Source organism: Zonotrichia leucophrys, chromosome 1 (assembly GCF_028769735.1).
Source record: "Zonotrichia leucophrys gambelii isolate GWCS_2022_RI chromosome 1, RI_Zleu_2.0, whole genome shotgun sequence".
Classification (NCBI taxonomy): Eukaryota; Metazoa; Chordata; class Aves; order Passeriformes; family Passerellidae; genus Zonotrichia; species Zonotrichia leucophrys.
Genome location: NC_088169.1, coordinates 45,900,009 through 45,910,085, shown reverse-complemented (window position 1 = coordinate 45,910,085; position 10,077 = coordinate 45,900,009).

Sequence of the window (10,077 nt, the reverse complement as noted above, 5' to 3'; positions counted from 1 at the left end):
CAATAGATGTGGTGCTCCAGCATATTTGCCCTCTGCAGCATAACATTTCTGGTTTGTTTTTCTGTGCCTCGGATTATTATACAGACTGTTTACTGCAGCCTCCAACCAGTCAGATTCCAGTAATTTCTTTTGCACTGATGGATCTCTAGGTGGCCTCATTGACCTCAAAAAGGCTATTGCAATTTACTGTTCCATGTGCTGAAGGCTATCAAGATCTTTTCCTATATTTTTGCTCACACACATATATGTAAACTTTTATATATAAATTTATAAGATTTATATCTCTCTATATTTAAATATTTTTTAATATAAATTTTGGAAAAAAAATAAAAAATAAGAGGAAATATTCCTGAGGAATTGTAACAATTTGGTTTCAACACATCACTTTTTTTTTGCAGTTTGCTACTTTTAATGAACCTTGTCACTCAATCTCAATTTGCAGGCATTTTACTGTTAAGGCTCAAAGGTTCTCAGCTGTTTGTGACCAGCTAAATAAATCATTATTTTCTTTATTAGTTTTGAATTTATGTATTTCAAGTTAAATTATTTCTATTTTTACTGAACATTTTTCAAGTGTTAACACTTGTGGTTGGCTGTTTGAGACAGAGAATATCTCCAAATATAGATGTTCACATTAAAAGTGAAAACAACATCATTATTTGCTTTTGAGTTGACAGCCACAAGAGTAAAACATGATAACAAAAATATTTCCAGAAATCAATTGCTAAAAATAGGACAGTTTCCTAATCTAAGCATACAGAATTAAAAAATACTGAGAATGTTCATCAATAGTATTTGTGATTCAAAAACTGCATATTTATCAAATTTATAAAAATGACTAATGTTTGTTTTTTCTACCATAATTTTATGAATCATTAAGCAGATTATTATGAAGAATGTGATTCTGCAAGTGCATCTGCATATCAGTTGAACTGACACAGAGTTTTTACCCTGTACTTCAGGTCTTAATCAATTGTTCCAACAATTTTAAATTTTGTGAACTTTGGATATATAAAATCTAAAACTGTCAGACTTACATTTACTGCAGACATATTATTTGCGGATTAGTCTTCAAAATGTAAATCTTCATGGTGACTTGTTAATTTGTAACTTCATTGTTTAAAGGTAACAGGAGGAATAAGCATTTGCATTTGCTATTTCAGTGGAGAGAAAATATTTTTTCCCCATCATTCAGAACTCATCATCACTTCTCAGGATGCACACAAGGAGCCATTGATAGCACACAAGACGTAGGAGGTAAATAATATATCCCTGCTTGCAAGAAGTTCCAAGTCTGTATCAACAACTCTTCACCTATATTTCTTGCAACATTTGAACTCTTTGAACTCTGTAAGAGTACAGGTTTGACAGCTTAATATATGATATTGAAAGGAAACATTTTCCTGGAACCACTAAGTGGCATCTGACTATTCACATGTGAGAGAGCCTGCTGAGGAACTCAAAACTCATGCATATATTATAAATTAAAATTGTATATGGAAGAACTGTCACCAAGGCTAAGACTTAACTAAGAACATGGCATATGCACATACACACAGAACACCAAAAAACCCCCATAATGTAATGTACTATAATGATGGAAGCTAACAGTGCCTAGTATATTATTTACTTCAGACACAGATCACCTATTTCCCTCACAGAACTAATGTTTCTTTTTACATATTGTCCTTCTGCTCTGAACACTCTGTTTGTGTGGCTTTTTGCAGTCATGAACACATTGCCATTGTGTAAAGAAAGGTAAGGATTCCCCTGTACAAGTGCTACACTGGCCTAGTGGCTACTCTTTAAGCATTTAGTTTCACCTTTATATGACCCTTATTGAGAAGCAAATCTTTGAAAAGTCTGCTGAAAAAGATCTTCAAATTGTAAGGAAACGGGTTAAAGAAACAAATTTATATTATCCCTATGCATTTTCTAATTAAATTAATTTACACCCATATTTTTATACTTAATATATAAGTACACAAATCATGTGTACAGAATGGTTTCTGTTGGAAGGAACCTTAAAGATCATCTAGAGAATCACCTCCCTCATCCTGCTGGCCACACATCTTATGCAGCTGAGGATATGGTTGTCTTTCTAGGCTGCACCTGCATATATGTAACATTGCATGCATTGTATTTACCATCAGGCAAAAAAATCACATTTCTTGAAAAAAAAAAATTCAAAGAAAGGTACATTGAAGTTAGCACTCTTTCTATTTCATTTTTCAATTTAAAAAGTCATATGGTACTTTAAATGTTGTACTTGAGTGAAAATGCATTTTATACTGCTATACTTAAGAGCATGATTCCTTACAAAATACTGGATTCTTATTCATTTAATAAAGTATGAAGCAATGGAAACAGATGAAACCAAGGTATTTTCCCTTGCATACTTCTTTAGTAATCCTGTTTATTTGTGTAAGTCAGATCTCTGAAAATGTGTAAACATTTCTGAAATTTGTGGTTTCCTTCTTCAGTATCTGTGCAATAGGTCTTGAATCTTCTTTATTTCTTTTTTGTTTGTTTGTTTGTGGTTATTTTTGTTGTTTATTTGTTTAACCCTTCGACAGAGTACTTCTAGTTCTTCACAATGTAATGGTTTATTATCAAAGTTAAAATCTGCTCTCCAATTCTGAGATTGTTCATCTTGTTCATAAATTTTGGTGTTGGAGTGAGAAATATTTCTTGATCTGAATCAACTCCTTGGAACAGACAGATTCTCCTTGCCTTTCCTCCTGAATTTGGCTATATTTGAATGTCAATTAAAAAAAAATGCCTAGAGGCGACTGGTCTGTAGAAAACAAGTCACCTGAGTACTTGCAATCTTCAGTTATGATTAATCAGTTGGATATTTTTCAAAGTGTATTTTGCTTGCCAATGACCCAAGAACATACACACAAAAGGTTGAGTCATGGTTTGGCATTGGGTGGTGTGTTAATAGCTCAAAAAGATCCCTACAAATCAATTTTTTCTTAGTAATATCTGAAACCCCAGAAGCCTTGTTGTCCATTCACCTTAATTACTGTAGGTTTAGACTGAAGTGATCTTCTCCACTACCACATAGCCATTCAAAACTTTATTTGAAGCTGAATGGGATAAAGTACCTTTTATCCATGTACAAGAGAAAAGCCAGTGTGAAACCAATTGAATTTGCCTAGACTTCTATTGACCTTGACTTCTTTTCTGATTACATTGGGCTTCCAGTCAGTATCCATTTAAAAATAATTGTAAGCTTATATATGTTACTGATCTTTTACTTAATTTTTTTTTTAAACAATGTGTTACAGTCAGCCAATTAATTACCATCTGCACCTCTGATTAGTCAGCTTCAAATTATAGTTGTGAATATTCCAATTGGAGTATAGTCAGATTTCCTGACTTTCAGGCCTGAGAGCAGCTGACTGCCTAGCCCTCATAAAACTTAAAAATGTTACTTCAGTATCAATAGCTGATGAAGCCCAAAGCTAAAAGAATTGTGTAAATATTTTGAAATTGGTAATGGAATTTTTTTTTTCTTCTGTACTTTCTCTTCTGTACAAGAGAAGTAGAAATAACCACTGGGTGTGCAGTAATCAATAATCAGAACAGAGGATATTATACGATTTGCATATGTTTACTCTTTTTTTTGTATGTGTTACAAAACTCCTTTTCTATTCTTCTTCAATAAACATGAGTAAGAAAACATGAGATATTGAAACTGCTGTGTAAAACAATTTTCTTTCCTTTTGCCTATGAATAATGCATTGATATTTAACATTAGTATCCTATTAAACACAAATGAGTTTCTACATGCTGACTATGCCTAAGTCTATTCATGATAATGTGTGCTTGTGCCTAACCTAATTGCACATTACATGCTATTGTTATTTCACCAAATCCAGCTAAAATAGATTATATCAGACAACTTGGAAAAACACCTTAAGATTAAAGTCTGCAGTAGCCAATCAAGTCTGGTATTTGGCTAGATTGCAAATAGCCATAGCATTTAATTTCTTTCTCTTGAAGGTTCTATATACACAGTAAGATTCACAGACCCAGCACCAGTTTAATGAAGTAGTGAATTAGCATTTAAGCTCTGCTTTGAAAAAGATTTTATCTTTTTTCTGAAAATGTATATCCTTTACAAAGGCACTGCGTCCTGAGCTGCAGCTTTGAATGCATCACACAGGAACTGAAGCAAGTGAGCACACCTGTCAGAGAACACTCTGGATCTGTAAAGTATAGGTAGTGTTCTGCAGAGAGTGGATCTTGATGGCTGGCAACATGCTTCTCACCACTCTGACTTCCAAATACAGAATTGATGGGAGTCTGAAAGTTCATTAGGTCCAAGTTTGTTGATCTATTGTCCTTTTTTTTTTTTTTTGTATGGGCATATTTGGGTTAATTTGTCTCGTCTGGCTTAAGATGCCAATCTTTGGGACATACTACTCTGGGAGTCACTGTAATTCACTGTGATTCTAGAAATTAACTATCTTAAGCTGGCAGGTACCAGTGTATGCTGGATCTGTTTGGGATGCAGTTGATGTTCACAGCTGTGTGTACAGTGTTATATTGTAGATTTGTGACTAAACCAGTTGCATGACAGTGGTTTTTACTACTTCTGAGACATATGAAGACTTCCTGTTCTTCCAACTCTGCCCTACCATGGGTAAGTCAGGAGTAGGCGAGAAATTAAGAAGGCACACAACCAAGACAGCTGCCCCAAGTGGACCAAAAGGATGCACCTTACCATAAAGTGTGATGCTCAGCAAGAAAAAGTAAGGGGAGGGCCATTTTTGGAAAATTACCTGTTGCTCAGGGAGAAAATGGGCACTGCCCTACTCATGTGAGGTGATGAGTGACCAGTTTTACATACTTTCCCCCCTTTCTTTCCTTCCTTTATTGAACTGTGAGTGTTTCTCTTTTTTCTCTTTTGGTCTTTGTATTCTTTTCCCCATCCCTCTGTGGCTTGGAGCTGAGCAGGCTGTGTGGTGCTTTACTGTCTAGGTGGCTAACCCACAACACAGAGGTACAAAAAGCTCCCCATCTCTAAATCCCTAGTGGCCATTTCTCCTTTTGCACTATATCCAGGAAGCCAGACTTCTCAAGAAGTAGTAGAACTGGAAAAAGAACTCCAAATACCTTATTTTGGCTTTACTTCCCAAAAGTCTGTAGGTAAATTCAATGTTTGCTGGTGCAGTTGATGCATGGATGAGTAAAGACTGCAAGAGTATTGGGCTCTAATTGGAAGCACCCAAGCTGTAAAAATCTGAATACACCTGACCACAGATACAACTCAGGAAAGGTGTGACAGATCTGTGCAGTTATATGCAGTTACCTCCTTAAGTGTGTTTTCTTAGCTTACTAATCTGCCACCTAGCCATAGTCCTTGTCCCCACTCACACTACTATCACAGAGCAAATAGAGCACATCAGAGAAATTCCATTTGTTAGTTATAGAACCCACTTTCAGCCTTTCTGTCAAAGTGGGAAGAAGACACAAACCTACATCTGCCAATGATCTCATTTTTGGCTTCTATTTTCAAACAGACATTTATTTTTAGTAAGCAACTTTAATAAATATAAGGTTCATGTTAGTCACTACAAAAATAAAAACGTTAGGTAGAAAAAAATTCCAATCAACAGAGTAAGGAGTGTACCATTTCCTAGATTAAAAAAAAAAAATAAGGATTTTACAGCAAAGTTCCATTTATTTAAGAAAGTGTATAATTATATCTAAGCTCATTTGTTCAGAAGATATGTCAGATTTCTTTTCAAAAATTTACACCTGATGTATATAAAATGCTGAAATGCATAGAAAGGTGTATTTTAATCACTTCAGCATGTTCTATCAATAACTTGCATTGTAATTTTGATGGCATGACTTCAGACTCATATGGTTCTCTTTCTAAAAGAGGAATGGGCTTATACAACTTTATTTAGCATTGCTTTTTATTGGGCAGATGTGGACTCCTGCTTTGCTTTTGTGCAGTCGGCTAATGCAGACCAAATGAACTTTTGTTTTCACTTTTGAGGTAAGAAAAGGAATTTTTATTCATGTAAACTGCATCTTACCTTGAGCTGTTGTTTGTGGTTCAGATATTGGTATTTCTTACATGGACCAAGAAGAGCATTGGTACAGCAGAATCAAACATTTTCTCTTCTGTAAAAGGGAAGAAAATCCTCTTTAGGCTGAGGAAAGAAAAACTCAGTTTAGTGTCCTCAGGGGTGAGGAATAAGGACAGGAGCAGGAATATGTCTGCTGGAAAAAGACGCAGAAAGTAGGTCAGGAAGAGTGAACTTCTGTTCTTTCTTCTATTAAAGAAGACAAGAATAGGGTAAAGTAGTGACTGTATTGAGAAAGTTCATCTCACCAGCTGTGATCAGGTTGTTGCACACCTTTACTTTTTCTCAATGGCAATAACAGATACAAAAGGCAGGATTGAATACATTATTTCTGCTTTCAAAAATCTGTTGCCCTACACTCTACCGGCTACGTAGCTTTCCTATGAATAAAGTATTTTCTGAACACTCAATCTTTGCAACAAATTGACCTCATTTTTATGTGGAATTTTATAGACAAAGCAGCTTTGTCTAGAGCCCATAGTAAGGACAATTTCTGAATAAATTTTCTGAGTTTTCCATAAATCTTTATGTGATTGAAAGATGCAACAACTGACCATGTACTGGCACCTGTGAAAAGCCATATGGATTTCACTGAGTCACAGACCATCAGCAGGAGTGAGCTTCTCTGTAGGACAGCTACTGAGTCAGTAGCTGGGACTGGTATTCTGTATGACATCAGGGATAGATTTTTTTCATAACCACCACTTACAGCATGATAGTCACTATCTCAGTCCAATTAATAACTAAGAATGTGAATAGTGAATTAATACAATGTGCAGTGTAACCTGACTGAATAAGTATGAATAATTTATCCCCCTCTGTTTTCAGATTGTAGTCAATTTTGTTTTGAAAAAATAAGAAAAAGGGTTTCAGAATGAACCATATTTTTCAATTTAGAGAGCACTGCTCTTTGTTGCATATAATCTGTCTTAGTTAGAAAAATAAATATCTAACTTAATTACTGAATTTTTTTTCCTTTTTGGAGTTTTTTTCAGTGTAAACAATGGCCATATTTTTGCCAAAGCTGAACTTGGTGTTTTTCATTGACATTTTACATTTTTCAGAGGCCTACTAGGCACAAAATTGACACTTGATGTTGCGATGACTGCAAATCATGAAGCAGGTTGCAGAGACAGGTTGTAGGGTCTCCATCTCTAGAGACACACAACTCCTGACTGGACCTGCTCCTGGTCACGCTGCTGTAGCTGACCCTGCCTGAGCCACAGAGGGTGGACTCGATTATCTAAGCAGATCCCTGTCAGCTTTGGTGGTTCAGTGATTTTGTGAAATGCTTTGGGAATTCAAATTCTGTTGGGTTCAGAATTTTAAGGCACAATACTTTCAAACAATTCTCAGAACTGGATTACTATATCTCAAAACATTATAATTAGCATTTAATTTGTTTTATTCAAAGTCATCTACCATGGTATTCTCTTTACTGTGGAGAGAAATGTAAATAATACTTTAATTATCTTAAAACAAAGTGTAAAATCTCTTTAACACCATGTTAAAGCAACACAATTCATATGAATCAAGTTATGGTGATATTAGCTTAGAGGAATCCCAGTATATTAAGAAGCTCATTTAATGACAACAATTATAAGTACATGTTCCTTTTTAAATGTATTATTATTCAATCTTGCAGGAATCTAGACCAATCTTTGATTAATTTGTAATATTTATGTATTGTCTGGAGTAAAGCAGACAGTGATTCTGTTGCAATTTGAAATAGTGAACTAATCCAGTTTTGAAAGGTACCTTTTTAGGATGAAAATGTGGGCCATTAATTCTCTTTTACTTGATATTTCTTGTTCCAATCTGGTACAGTTTGACCCCATCCAGAAATCAAGCACCACCCCAGCCACTTGCTCATTCCTTGTTCCAACAGGATGGGGGGAAGAAAACTGGAAAGATAAAAGTGAGAAAAATTGTGGGCTGAGAGAACAGTTTAATTATTGAATTGAAATATACAGTTATTAATAATAGTAATAATAATAACAATGATTATAATAATGATAACAATAGTACATTTTAATGAAAAAAAGGGAAAATAATAAAGAAGACAACCAAATAAACCTGAAGGAAGACAAGTGATGCAATGAAAACCACTGGTAACCACCTACCAACTGATGCACAGCTGGTCCCTGAGCAGAGGGCACCCCTGGCCAACCTTGCCTTTGGTTTTATCTCCCAGCTTGGCACTGTATGGTATGGAATATGCCTTTGGAGGGTTTGGGTCAGCTTTCCTGGCTGTGCTCCCTCCCAGCTTCTCGTGCACGCCCAGACTTCGCGCTGTTGCAGTGATGTGAGAAGCAGAAAAGGCCCTGGCTCTGTGTAAGGACTGCTCAGCAATAATGGAAACATCCCTGTGTTATCAGCACAGTTTCCAGCACAAATCCAAAACACAGGCCTGTACCAGCTACTGTGAAAAAAATTATATTCATTCCAGTAAAAAAGTGTGCAAAACAGATAATCAAATCCACTGAGACACCAGTTTATGCTCTTTTAAAAAACTGCCTGCACTTCTGTGACATTTAGTATATAATTTTGGAAATGTATGTTACATCAAAGGATGTAACTTTCAAAGCACTGGACACTTTGAGTGAACTTCCAGATAAAACATGGACCAAATAAGAAACATTTATAAAACCTAATGTGAAGACCACAGGTCTTCTGCCTGAATTCTAAAGGTCACAGGTCTTCTGCCTAAATTCTAATTCTAAAATACTCAAGTAATTGTATTTTCTAAACCACAAAACAAGCAAGCATTGAAATTCAAGGTACTGATGCCAGTACATTGGTTATTAGAGTATCAATCATCTTTTGCAACCAGGCAGCATAAACACAGATTATCCTTTGAATAATCACTAAAGCTCAAACAAATCATTGAAGCTCAAACAAATATATTCAATTAATTAATTTGATTTATTTAATTTTATTATTTAATTTAATTTTATGTATTTAATTAATTAAAATGCTATTCTATTCAAACAACACAGAATCAGTGAATCTCTATTGGCTCTTTATTGCAAAAATACAGTGTATTTTTCTATACTATCAATGCTGCCACATTTTGTTTTCAAACTTTTACATTAACTATTTTTATATTTCAGTTAACTTTTTTTAATTCTTTTGACACTGTCAGCATTATGCTAATTCTTTCATTTCCTATAAATAGGAATTGCATTTCTGAGCTGCAAGGTTTTAACTGCATCTCTTTTTAATTGTTGAAGTATCAACTGTAGAGAGTTTGAAAATTACTGTACTCATTTATTATTTATGCAGATAGCAAATAAATTATAATAAATAAAAATTAATATCTGTATTTGAACTTTTGACTGCAGATCAAAATAATGAAATGTGAGTAATTAAAATTATATATAGAGAGAGTATTGTCTGCATAGATGTGCTCATATGATTGCAAAGATAAAGAGTGTGTTAACTATGTGTTGTCTTGTTGCTGTCCAGTTGTGTCACTTCTATCTAGGTGATATTGACTGAGATTAAGACTAATGCTGAGGTAAACAGGAAAAACACTCGTTGATTTCTACCAAAGCTTTTGTTGACCCTATAGAGTCATTGGAAATAAACCTATATATTGGGATTTTTTTATAAACAGAAAATTATTTATAAACAAGAATTGACCAAGGAGTGTCAAGTAATATGTTACCATTGAACATGCTCACTCCTTTCCCAGTACTAGCCTGCAATTTGAATGTCTTTTTCATTTTTTATTCTCTGACACTTGACCTACAAAGGAAGAAAAAAACCCAGCAAAACATTGCTACCCAGTGTTCTGAATATTAAGAGATTTTCTTAGTATGTAAAACTGGCTTTCTTCATCCTTTTGTCTTTATTACCCTGCATCATAGAGATAAGATATGGAGGAGCAGTTTCAAAGAACAGATCAGTAAGATACAAATGTAAATTATGCAACAATCTGTTCATCAGCAGAAAGGACACTGAT